Source organism: Molothrus ater, chromosome 9 (assembly GCF_012460135.2).
Source record: "Molothrus ater isolate BHLD 08-10-18 breed brown headed cowbird chromosome 9, BPBGC_Mater_1.1, whole genome shotgun sequence".
Lineage (NCBI taxonomy): Eukaryota > Metazoa > Chordata > Aves > Passeriformes > Icteridae > Molothrus > Molothrus ater.
Window position 1 is genome coordinate 14,972,254 of NC_050486.2, and position 13,996 is coordinate 14,986,249.

Below are 13,996 nucleotides of genomic sequence, written 5' to 3' on the forward strand. Positions count from 1 at the left end.
AGGTAAATTTTACTGAGGAAGAAATGCCAGACTCTGTTCTCCTGTACTCCTCTCCTCCAGAGCAAAGATGTACAGCAGAGACTCTCCATGGAAGCCTTCCAGAGCAGGTAGGTTTTGGCCCAGGTGTTTCAAGCCTGGCAGCTCTTTGCACATAACTGGATGTGCTGCTGGTTCAGACTCCCAGGTTCTTTGGACATAGGAAGCAAATATAGAAATTTAAATTGGGTGCCACATATCCTAGTCTGGGCAACTAGGCAACCTAATTTTTAGGCTCTCACAGCCCAGGAGTAAATTGGAACAATTCCTTGCTCTGGACTGTGATATACTTGTAGTTTTCTCCTGTTGCCACTTCAATTTTTCCTTGGGGCAGAAACAGTAAAATCTGAGAAAAGTTAATTATTTCTTGCAATCTCTCATACTGAAAGTAGTAATATTTCCAAGTCAGCTGCCACCAATACTACTGCAGTGCTTGCCAGCCACTGTAGGAATAACAGTACTGAATTTGAATATAGACCTTTTTTTGGTTGTTTTTTGCTTTGGATTGTTTTCCCTTTCACTGAGAGGATAGCATGCCTTGGAAAGGCTTTATTTTAAGTGTGTACTGGTGCACTGCAGAGCTTGTTCTGTATTAAATTCCAAGGATGAATTCTCTTGTGAGTAGTTTGCTGTGACTTGACTGATTCATTTATTTTTAAAGACAATTGTCTGGGGTTTTTTATTTTTCCTTTTTTTGTTGTTACTCTCAGCTACAGGTGATGAAATGAAAACTAGCTTCATTGTTATTATATGAAAAACTACAATGAGGTGACTTTTCTTATGCCAGAATAAGGTGGTAACTTCTGTGGGCTGGCAGAGGAACAAGTTGAAGTTTACTGTGGCTTCAGCCCCACGTGTCAGGGTACAGCAGAAGGCTTTTCTCAAACTGGCACAGGGAAGGCAGGGATGTGATCATGTGGAAAGGCAGTTCTGCTTCTCTTCCTCCCTGCATGGAAAAGCATGCCATGTTTCTAGTCTGCTGTGGCCTCTGGCACATACATGGGAGCCATGTTCTCCTTGTTACCAAGTTCCATGTTCAGGTGTCTCAGACAAGCCCTCTCCAGGCAGGTGAGGCAATGGACCAAGTAGCACATATGGCTGCATCTGGAATAGACAGGACATGCACTTAAAAAGGAACCCTTTTGAGCCCTCAACTGCCTCAATCTTCTAATGTTCCTTTAAGCACAGAAACTCACCTAGAATACTTTATTTTGTGACACTGCCTTGCCTATATCTGGTTGCTTGCTGTCTGCTGTAATATGTTTTTTGTGGGGAGGCATACAGGACGTTAGTTGTTCCAAAATTGTTCCTACACACCACCATTTCTGGAGTTTGTGGATCCCTTTTGTATCCTCGGTGAGGAAATATTTTAGTGCTGTAATTTGGTGTGAGCATGCTCCAAGTAGTGGGTTTTGCTGCACATGAGCTTTCCAGGGAGACTTTTGGTGACTACATTCTGGTTTTAGTTCTGTTCTTCACTCTGTGGTATGCAAGCCACAGGACCATATGGTATAGCTACAGAAATATGTGTGCTCATTACAAAACTGCTTCCTATTACAGCTACAAAATATGGAAACTATGAGTTAAATTGATCAAAAGTTATGTCACTATTCAAGAAAGCAGCAAGCCCAAAACACTTACCTGTGAAAATGGAAATGTTGTTTTCTAATAGGCATTTCTAAAATATCTAATGTTAAGAAGGAAACTGGAAATTAATTTACTTCACAAGTAGCACAGGGAGTATTCCAGATATTTTGCCGAACTGAAAATAGATTTCTGCTAGCATTCCTTGAAAGGGGCGTGAGGGATGCAATGGCTGCTGTTCATATTTTGTCCATAGGAGTTGTCAGCTACCTAGTGACAAATGCGTGTATTCAACAAACACAGGATGTTGAAATGTCCCTGGTTTTGGTACAAATGTGGTAGCAAACTGGCCTTTATGCAAGTCCATGGCATTCTCAGATGTTGCTCTCTGTCACTGAAATATCTTGTATTCTCTCTTTTGACCCTCTGTTAACTGAAATTTGTATCAAAGTACAAGGAGTCATTTAGAAACAGGTATTATCATAGGAATTTTGAAAACAAATGGGAAAGCAATAGGATTGGATGGAAGGACTGAGAAAAGGATTTTTTACAGATAGCAGAAGCAGTTTTGTAACCAATGCTGGTAAAACTCTAACAAAGGACAGAACAGACTGGAGCCAGTGGTGCTTAATGAGGGAGTGGGAACTCACAGGAACATCACAGAGCTCATTTGGAGTGGCTGGAGAGAGATGAAGTCTTGGTGTTTGTTCTTCTAGCAAGGACCTAAAGCTGTTGTGGAAACACACAGCTTAGCAGGGTGTCTTCCTTCAGAGATTTGAGTAGGGAAAGGAAATAAGGCAACTGTAATGCCTCCCTCCGCTATGAACACTGCCTTTCATGCCAGAAGAAAGGCACAGCCTCTCAGCCTTTCTGATCCCTATTATATTCAATATTCGTATAGCCACAGGCTTTGTGTCCTAACCATTCCCTCTCAACTCAGAAACTCAATTTCCTCTTGTTTTTTATCCAAAATACATCCTTTCGGCACAGTTAGGGGTATTGTGTTGTAGATGGTCTGTTTATCCCAGTGCATTCTTGCATAGCACTGACCAATGGGACCTTATTCTCTGCTGACTTTATCTGCATTTGCATATATACAATGCAAACAAAGCTGCATGTAACAGTTTTACTTGATGGCATTTGATATCCACACAGCTCTGATGAAAGTTACTTCCTAAGGAGAGGTGGAATTAAAAGTCCAGCCTTAGATGAAAAGGTAGTCTGGAGAAAATCCGTGGAGGAAAACAAGGAGAGACATTTCTTAACAGAGCCTGCAATCAATGAAGAGCTGGTAGGGATAGCTGAAGATGAAAACTGACATAATTTTACATTAAAATTGGCCTTTAGAGGATTAATTTTAATGTTTCTGCAGGGTGCTTATACTGAGAAACACTGAGGTCAAAATACAAGTATTTCAAATTAGGAAAGCAAACAGCTTCGATGATAGCTTGAAATGATCAGATTTCTTAATGGGAGACTTCAGTGAGGATGAAATGACGGTAAAAAATAGATTGCTAAAGCAATGAGAGCAGTAATGTGCAGCCACAGGAGAATCAGGGTGTGGAAGAAAGCCAGGGTCAAGGATGAAGCCAGCATCCCAGCCAGCAGGGACAGCCAATAGGTCAGGCTGGAGCAAAACAAGAGAGGGAGCAGCACATGTATAATAAATGTGATAGGCAGGGCCAAATCCTGCCCGAGCCTGCATCAGTACAACTTCAATGGCTGAAACCTCTTAACACAATGTCACTTCCAATATGATCTAACAACCTATATGCAGGCTTTTATTTAAATCAGTGCACAAGACTAGACTTTCCACTTTCCTGTGCTGTTTCTAGGCAATTGTAACTTCATTGTTTCACTGCTATTACTTTGGGGTCTTAGCTGAATTTCTTCTCTTGTGTATCTTCTATGAGTAAAAATTCACCTGTTTGTTACTGGCCTTCTGTTTTAGCAAGACTAAATTCTTCAAGTTAAAAGATCATTTTAGGAAAGCATGATATTGTTCTCTATTTCTTGAACAGTTTTATTCCGATTTTAAAACAGAATTCTTTGTGCATTGTACCCACTGATCCTCATTTTAAAAAATTAGAGGTTGTTTTTCTTTGTTTGATTTTCTTTTGCTATGCTGCTTAGTATTCATGCTCTCCATATTTTGGCATCAGTGGTTTACAAAAAGGCGATAAAGAGGAGAGTCAGCTCCCAGAATTAATAAGCTGGAAAACTGACTTTGTTTGAAACACCTTCCTTGTCATATCTTTTATACTTGTAGCATTTATATTATTTTTGAAGTCGTCACTGATGTGAGAACAGTTATTTTAATCTAACACTTAGCTTTCCAGACAAGTAAAACTGTGCCCACTTATCTGCAAATATGCATGCACAAGGATTTACTACTCTAAACCCAGAAGAAATTACAGGTATTTATGTTTTTGAACTGTAGCTTTTAAACTCTAGTTCTTTTTCTTCATTGTTTGTAAAAAAAGAAACAAACCCCTATGGGTGATGTTACAAATAAAAATCAAAAGATTGCAAATCTCTAAAAGCCGCCACATCCCTGCTCCAAAACTCTAGGCTTTAGTTACTCCTTTTAATGTATACTTTCTCTTAGCGTAGCCTTGTAGAGTAGACTGTATTTCCTCCTCGTTTCCATCAGTATAACAGAGGTGGAGTTAACCCTTAGCTCATAAAATGGGACTGTCTGGGGTTTCCTCCCAAGAGCTGCCAGCCCAGGAGCAGAGAGCCGGGGTTCCCGAGAGCAGGGTTCCACAGCTGCGTGCAGAAGGAGAGGAAATGCACACAGGAGAGAGAATCTGTGTTTGCCCGGCCGGCAGCACCCTGGTGGAGCTGTGCCGGCATCCCGGTGGGCACAGGGAGCCCCCGCAGCTGGGAGCGCCCTCCCACCAGAGCACTCTGTCAAAGGGAAGTGCCATACCGAAAGGAGAGTCATGCACATGTCACTTAAGGCATCTAACTTAAAACATTAACAAGGAGGACAGAGCTGTGGTAAGGAGGGTTCTTTTAGAAAATTGCCTGTGGACTGTATTTTAATGTACTGAAGCTGTTCCCTCAAGCTATTTTACACAATACCCAGTTTTCTTGACTTTCAGAAGTACTAATAATTCAATGGATGCAGAATCACAGAAAGCTCCTGAACTCATCTTATACTCTCCTCCAGTGCCTTGAAGTCCTATTTTCAGCTAGTGGTTCAGAACTATAGAGCATTGCAAAGGGGTACAAAACTCTGTGGTGTTAACTGATACCTTCTTTGAAAGAAATTAATTTTAAACCAGAGAAACTGGATGTATATGAATGAAATTTTGTTTCTTTTTCCTGAGAGCTGGTAGATAACTAACCTGGATGCTCGGTTTAACTCAACAATTATAGTAATGAAATTCAGCATTGTCTTTTGTGTTTGGTATCAGGGGGGTTTTTTCCTCTCTTTTCCAATATTTCTGTAGATATTTCTTGAGGGTTGTTATGCTTAAAATAGAATAAAATTACTTGAAACAATGTGACATGAATAGAAATAATGTAAGTAGCAAGCCCCTGTGCCCAGTTTAATGTGAGGATTGTGCTTTTTTAATCCTCTCCAAAAATATGGCACACAATTCCTTGTATAATGTCAAAATATATGTTAGAAATACCATTTTGTGAAAATTTCAGTTGTATAGGACTTGAGATACATGCTGCATACTGTCTAGCTATATAAATCATCAGGAGAAAATTGTTTTGTTTTTATGACAATAGCAAATAACGTTGCTGAGATTTTTCACTATTAATGTAAAACTAGGAAAAATTTGGATCATGTAAAAATATAACTGAAATGTTTGAAAATCCTGCACCTAAAAATCTAATTTTAATGCCTTTTTCTACAAGACTGTTCTGAATGAATTAGAAATTACTGAAGTACTGTTGAAGCAAAGCCACAATCTGCTGAATTTTTACCATAATAAGAGTATTCCACTTGAAGATAGAAACTTGGCCCAAGGTTTTTATGGAAGTTTAGTTCTGTTTAGTGCTAGAGGCATGTTTCATGCCCTCAGTGTCAGATAAAAAGGACCAGGTGACACCCAAACTGTGTTTTCAAACCTTGAAATAGACACAATCCACACCTGTGAGCTAATGACAAAGCAGAAAGACTGTGAAAGACAAATTCCTTTTAATCTTTGGGAAACAGATGACAAGAACCAGTAGTAACAACCTTGATTAAAAGCTTGGAACACATTTGGAGAAATAGGAATTTTCTTTTGAAACATGAAATACCTGTAAGTAAGATCTGTAACCAGATCTTTCTTTTCGTGCTGACCTAGGCAGGTGCTACAGAAGGGGCTTCAAGGTCCAGATATCCCTCTCAGGAGCCCTAGCCACTCTTGGAGCCCTTTCCTATGTTTTTTGGTTTTGGGGATTTTTTTTGAGTAAACTTCCTCTGTTTTTCTGCTGTCTCCTGTTTTATTGCAGAGTTGCTATTGTGGTGATAGATCTCAGCTCCATCGGGATAACTGCCTTGTGCCTCTGCTCTCCTCTGCCATCTGGAAAGCAGTGGTTGGAGCTGACTGGCAGTATTATAAAGATGTGCTCTAAAACAGCATTATTGCTGGGCTTAATATTTTAATGCATTAAAATATTAATATTAAAATATTTTAGTGCATTTTTCTTGCTCATGCTACAATTTATAATTACTATTATTTTTAAAATATACTGTAAGTTTTAGTTAATTCTATAGATCTATATTCTGTATCTTGTGCACAGGTGGTAAAGATTCTTCCCCATACCTATAGAGTAGCTATGAGGAACACCTTTTTTGTGAATTTTTTTTTTTGTTGTTAAGAAGAGATTTATCCTAACACTTTGTTTTCCTTGGTACTCCTGCTGTTACCACTTCTATTGCCCAAGGAAATGTTTCTACCTCAAATCCCTCTGCTTCCACAGTCTATGCACAGACTGTGAATTTAGGCCATAGGTCATGCTTTGGAGAATACAGGAGGGTGGAGAGAAAAGTTACAGGTCTCAAAAAGGGGGTGACTTAGTGAACTTTAATGGCTTTTTACATGAAGCAGCTCAGGTTGGGGATTCTTACAGCCTCCTTGGTCATACCATTCTGGCTCTGTAGAGGTTAAGTCAGAACAAAGAGCTAAAACAAGGAGATAGGAGATAGATTTCTTTTTGTATATGTATAAATAAAAATACTGTCTGAATATAATGAGAATTTTATCTGTCAGCCAGTTCTCAACAAAGAAAATAAGACTTTTTATGAAATAATTTATTTTCACATTGGGTATTTTGTAGTCAGCTTATGAAGACCAAATGTTAAAGTAATTTGCCTAGATGTTGCAAATCTAGCTTGTTTAACAGGAAAATATGACACAAGTACAAAGAAGTAATAAACACTAGAAATTCACACTTTATAACATTTATCTATGCTATAGCATACTAACTTATTTTTTGTAAGTTAGTATGACTTGCAGAAACATTCTGTTAAGGCGTGGGGTTTTAATCTTTAGTTTCTTCCATACTAAATTAAACAGTTTAAAGACATATATTAAGTCCACTCCTGCAATTCAATGTTATTAGCATGAGAACAATTTTTCACTTTTAAATAGTGATTTGACTTTTTGGCTTTTCTTGCAAATGTGATCCAGACATCACTGATGTCACTAGAAATACTTTGCTTACTTATAGTGGGTATTTGGTTCCCAAATATAGTGGGTTTAATTCCTTTGTATGAAATAAACATTTGGACAAGAGCACAAATGACTGTATTCTCTGTAACTAGGGGAATGCAGTGATTTGGTTTGGGGGGGTCTCACAAGTCTAAGGTTAGTGGTAACCAAACAGTGGTTATTGGCACATATGTGCTCTTTCTACATAAGGTTTAATTATTCCAAAGAACTTTAAATGATTTTACCCTCAAAGAGCTGGTACAGGCTTGGATCACAAAACTCAATAATGGAGTGACTGGAGCTTTCACTCATGAGATGGGAGATGTGGACTGAAATCACTTCACAGAAAGGGAAGGGATCTCAAGTGAATACTGTAATGCTGTAAAATGAAAAGGGAGAACCCTACCATACTTCATAGTGCTGGGCTAGACTTAATAAATTCCCAAGTCCTCTTTAGAAATACATAGGAAGCCAGGGCTTCCAATTTTCTACAGAATGTTTCAGCAGAAAACACACAAACCACCTTCCAGAAGAAGACTCACAAAACTGTCAGACCATTATGACACCCTGAATTCTTCTGTAGACAAAGTCCAGTGATCATTCTGACTTTTCTTTGTGTATTTAAATGTATATGTCCTCTTCTGAACATCTTAACCCAAAATTTACCAATAGGTCTGTATGGTCTGAATTAATACATGAAAGGGTTGATTAGTGAATAGCTGGACTAAATATGCAAATTACAAAGTTTTCTTTGAGGCTTTATATGAGAAGATGTTTTAAAAACTTTATCAATGTCAACATGTCAGATTGCATTTCTCTGTGAAATCTTGAAACTGCTCTTTCATCTATGTTGTAAACACATCAACAAGTATGTAGAATGTCTTGACTTTGAAATGCTGTCACCTACTTTCTGTATCGTTGTCAGTAGTCAGCTTGTTATAAAAGTGTTTCATATCTAACTCTGTTTCTTTTGGTAGTGTGTCAACATACTGCATTTTTCAGCTGTGCTCCTTGCTGCCTCTTCCATTTTTATCAAAAATTCTGTGTGACAGAAGTTTTTATTTGAAACGTGTTGATATCTCAGGTTCTCCACTGTCACCAAAGCAGCTGTGCTATTTTGAGGATAAGTTGAGTCTGTGTAAACCATCTTCAGTGTTTTGTGCCAAAGTTCAGTGGGATTTTGTACTCAAATGTTTTTGTGATGATGAGAAGTCCCCAAGCTTCAGTCATTGTCTTTACTTCTTAGTTTGGAAGTTTCCCAGAATGTCTTCTGTTTAGTACTGTGCCTACTCCTGAGATGCTCAGCTGTTGGGAGTCCACAGTTTGCTTGGAACAAACCCATCTGGTGATGGACAAGTTCTTAAATGTGAGTGTACTCAGACATTCTATTCTACTGTTTCTCATAAAATTTTTTGTTTTGTTTTGGGGTTGTTTTTCAGAATATATCAGGAACAATTGCCTCAAGTGCCCCAGCTGGAATCTGAACATCTGTATTGAGTTACTGCATTCCAAAATGTAAGACACTTGCTACTTTAAAATTTTGAATTATACTGTTTCACAAGGATTTTCAGTTCCAAAATACAATACTGCTGGAGTTTACAGTGGTACAAATTTGGTTGAGTTGGAAAAAAATATTCTGTTCAAATGCCTTTGAGACTTGTGCAATGGAATTGCATAGATTTGTAATGAAGGGCAGTGAGCCCATGGACTGTGATGAAGTACTGAACAGATAACCATAGAATCCTTTCGGTTGGAAAAGACTTTTGATATCATCGAGTCCAACTGTTCACTCAGCACTGCCGAGTCCACCACTAAACCACATCCCTAAGAACCATGTTTGCAGACATTTTAAATCCACCCACCAGGAGATGGTCACTCCACCACTTCCCTGGGCAGCCTGTTCTAATGCCTGCTAACCCTTCCCATGAAGAATATCCAATATGCATCCTGTCTGGTGCAGCTTGAGGCCATTTCTTCTTATCCTGATATCAGATACTTCTGTCATTCTTGTGTGTTGTTGGATCTTGCTGCATCTACAAGAGTACAGTTTCAAAGGTCAAGTCATGTTGAGTTCCTACATCGATTTAGTTCCCGTGCTGTAAAACACAATTTCCTAGTATCTGATATGTATGAGTCAGGAGGGTTGGCTTGTGTCCATTCCATCATCTGCAAGGATGCACAATACTTCTGTACTTTCACTTTCTGTTGTGCATTGCTTGCACTGCAATAATATCCCAATGATCTCCTCAGGACTAGACCACCTTGTCTCGTACCTGTGTACAAGACACACAGTTTTGCACTTAACCTTCTTATGATGTATCAGTAAATATATTATCCAGCATTAAGTTAGTAAATTTAAAATCATAAGGTTTAAGGCGATGATCATAGAAGTTGAAACAGGGAGAAAATATAAACTTTGAAGAATGTATTCTTTCTCCCTTAATGCAAGAAGAATAAACTTCATTTCTGAAGAAAGATCAGTGCATGAACTTGTTTCCTCCTCTATCAGTATAGATCACAATCCTGATAACTAACATATCATAAAGAAACATTTTCTAGTTATGGTATGTTTCAAAACCAGGTTGACATGAACCAGAGATCAAACAAAATCTGTATACACGGACCTACTTTGAAAGAGTGAAGGATCTGTAGGGTGTTCAGATCATATAGTCTGTAGAAATTTAATTGGCATATTGTTGCTGTTTAACTTAAAATGCACAGCATAGCTACAGTATGGAGGATTATTAAGGAGGATTATTATAACTGAGTAAGTAGGCTGTCATTCTAGGAAAGACAGTTTCAAATTAACAGAATTATTTTTGGAATACTTATGTGTCTTAGCCCTGACTGCATCAAGCCGTTAATCATACTGGCTGGACCCCCCACACCTTGCATATGGATCACACTGCTGCTTTAAACACTGTTTGTGGTCGAGTTGTTTTGTTCCACCTTAATCAGTAAAAATTTAATAGTTAGGATGTGACCAGGGAAGGCAGAAAATGAAGATTAAGTTTTCTAGAAATACTTGGATGAGCATTTCAATGAAAACAGTACCTAAAATATTTGTTTTTGTTTTTTTTTTTTTTTTTCCAAACAAAATGGAGCGGACACAAAGCCAAGAAAATAAATTCTCTTGAGGAGGAATCAGACACATAGTTGGTAAGTGGCCATAGTATCACGGTTTCCTCGAATCATTGTTTGCCAGAGTAATAAACCACATTTGAAAAAATATAAACTTTCTTGATGAATAAAAAAGCTATGTGTAAAACAAAATGTATTCTAAAAATTCATCATATATCAGACCCGTATTTTCAAAATTCACAAATTTTCATCATTTTTTCCTTGACTACAGACAAATATTTATTTTTTACAAATGAAAAAATTATTCTAGGGAAATAATCTATAGATTTCCTAGTACACTTATCTATTTAAAGGAAGAACTCAAAAAAAGTTCTACTTTTCAGGAGTTCTGGATATTTTTAAATTATAGAATTATAATTTCCAATCCAAAGCAAGAAATCTTGCTGACAGCAAACATTTTCAAAGGGCATGAACCATTAGATGATCTGGAATCCAGATGTTAGCTGTATAGCTGCAAGCAGAATTGATTCATAATAATTTAAAACAAAAAGCTTAAAAAATAAGAGCATTTGTTGTATTTCTGTTGAGAGCTGGCTTCAACAAAATAGTTCTAGCTTAAAAAAATCCATTCCATCCCTACCTTTAAAAATATATATTGTTGGAATTGACAAGATGAAAATAGCCAGATATTTTCCAAACCAGGGCTTGCAGATATAACTTTCAGGTTTGTCATCTGTGCAAAAGCAGACTCCACGGACACTTTTCAGTGAGACATTTTTGTTTCATTTTTAAGGGAAGCAGCAATGACTTGGCTTCTAGGAGGTGCATTGCAAAAGAGTAAGTATCACCACAGCATTAATCTCATTTTCTTTCCTTCTGTGTATGTCTTGTTTTATCAGCTGAGCACTTGATTTAGATATGCAGGAATTGTCAAGTATCAGCTATTGAACTATTAAGTCTATACTCAATACGATATCCCCTTTGTCTATGTGCAAAATTGCTATTGCCTCTAATCAGTATAGGACATAAAATAAGTGTGCGTATGTGACAAGATTTGTTCAGGGTGGGGTTGTAAATGTGGAATGTGTGTGGTTTGTTAATTTGAAGCATGAGCCTAATACTATACATAATGAAAATACTTGGTTAGTCTGTACCGGAGGGTTCATCTCTTAAAAGTGTTAAAAAGAACCCGAAAATGTGTATGGGTAAGAAATTGAAAAAGGAAACAAAAGTAAAACAATACAGGGGAAAAAAAATAGTGCTAAAAATATTTTAGTTTAGCCACACAAGAATCAGAGCTAGGAGGGAGCAGCCTGTGCCGGGCACGGCCGAGGGCGGGCGGCAGCGCCCTGGGGGCCGCGCTCGCTGCAGCGCCGGGCCAGCCCCGGGGCGGACACGCGCAGCGGGACTGGGGCGGCCCCGCGGGAGCGCGCTCCGCTCTCCCAACGCGCGGCCTTGAAACACTCGTGCACGGGAGTAACTGCAGCTGCCGCAAACCTACTGATTCACCTGTTTCAGGGTTTTGTAGGGGTGATGCAACATCCGGCCCACATTTGTAAATTCTACGTTTAAAAATGTTGGTGTAAATCCATCAAAGCCTACATGATAAAATGGAAGGAGCTCCCCTTTTCCTCACCTAACTAGCTAACTTCATTTTTGCAGTATTTCCATTTATATTTTATTTTACTGGAAAAGGTTATAGGTGCAAATATTTTTTTAAAATTATTGAGTTTTACAATTTCTTTAATGAATGAATGATTGCAACCACCTCAAGCACTGACAAAAGTCATGCAGTTCAGGGGTTGCCTGTGATTTCATGCCTTCTAACATTTCCCAGTGGTTTCTGCCATGAGGAAGGCAGAGACTTCCTCATGGCTTTTTAGAGACCAGTGGTGTTGTCATGTCTCTGAAATTGTGGATAAAGCTCAGCAAAGGAAACTGAGAGAAGTCCGCACCAATTGTGAGCTCACATCTTCCTACTTTTCTACCCTTAATTTGCTGATTTGTTCAGTTTGTAAGTTCTGGAGAAAACCGAATGTTCTAACAGCCCTGTATTTAGCAAGTATGAGAATTATTCTGTTCTCATATGGATCACTGACCAATGTCTGGTGTTCATGATTTTCTAGTTGTGTTGCTCCAGAACATGCAAGTTTATGACTTAGTATGTGATCTCCATGAGCTGGAAAGACTCAAAACATATGGCAGATCAGATGTTAGGCTTGGGGAAAATCAAAAATTAAACTGTCTCAGAGCAGTTGAGAGACTGCTTTGCTATATATTTTATGTGATTTGTGTGTGTGTTGAGGGAGATGTCACCTAGGGAAAGGAATTGAAGAAAAAAAAATAGCTTGAAAAAATGAACTGTTTGTATTATGGCTTTAAACATTAAAGTCTGGTCAGCTAAAAGCAGATGTTGTGAACTAAGATGGAAACTTGCCTGAGGCCAGAATCAAAGAAGGCATTCACTAATAGTAAGAAGGAAAAATGCTTTCTGGTTTCAGAATTTTTTGTAAGCAAAAAAATGAATGCTTACTGCATGCTTATGCACAAACATTTTCCCACTTTTATTCAGATTACTGAATAAGATTGATGGTTTCAGAATCTAATTTCACACAATGGGTTCATTATCAATCCTGATTGTATTCTAAGCTCCTTATAAAATCTTTTGTTATTCCGTGCTGGCCAAGATCCTGTCATGTTGGAAGTAGGAATGAAGTGCTTCTCACCTTCGGCTGTCTGCCCAGTAATTAGATGGGGAGGTAGGTTAGAGCATCTAAATGTGTGGTATAAAAATCGGAATACTGTAATACGACACAATGCGGATGCAAGTCTTTTAAATGGAAGAATAAATTAAAGGAAAGACATCAATATACACTAGATAGTAAAAATAAGCATAATATTTCTTGCATTGAACTGGATCTTAATTGATCTGGGCTTGGACAACTTGAGTGAACAAACATTACGTAAATACACACAATGTCTAAGAATTTGAAATGAAAAGTTAAAAATTAATATTTTCAAGAAAGAAAAAAAAGTTGATTAAATAAAAATTATTTATGTTAAAATCAATCAATATTTGAGAAAATATTCTCCTTTTCATCTATTTATGTATGAGGAAATACATATTTACAGTAGCTGCCTCTATAGTATTTGTTGAATGTCATGAAGCTTTGAACCAGCTTAAAATTTAGACTTTCTTAGACAGTTGTGCCATTTATTTAAAATTTGCTAGTTCAAAAGCTATGCTCTAATGGCAAGTCCAGAATTTTATGTTGCAGTATTTCAGGGAGGAGCAAGGTAAGTGACCTAATTCTGCGTTTTGCAAGTACTTTGTCATATTGTTTCAATTCATATAGCTTGAAGAATTTTGCTGTACCATTTGAACAGCAAGGAAAAAACCATTATTTTCAAAAATCCACAAAAAGGATCCATATTTTTGCTATCCTTATTTCTGTCTCTAGGAATAATATTCCAAACTGAGTTGTATGGCTCAAGAATCAGCTGCCTTTTCTAATTTCCATCAGGGTTGAAGTGAGTAAGGACTTCTCAAGAGAGTAATTCCCAATAAATCCATGCTTGGACAAGCTCTAAATCCAGCACCAGTGGAGTGTCTGCACATTCTTCTCTGGCAGATT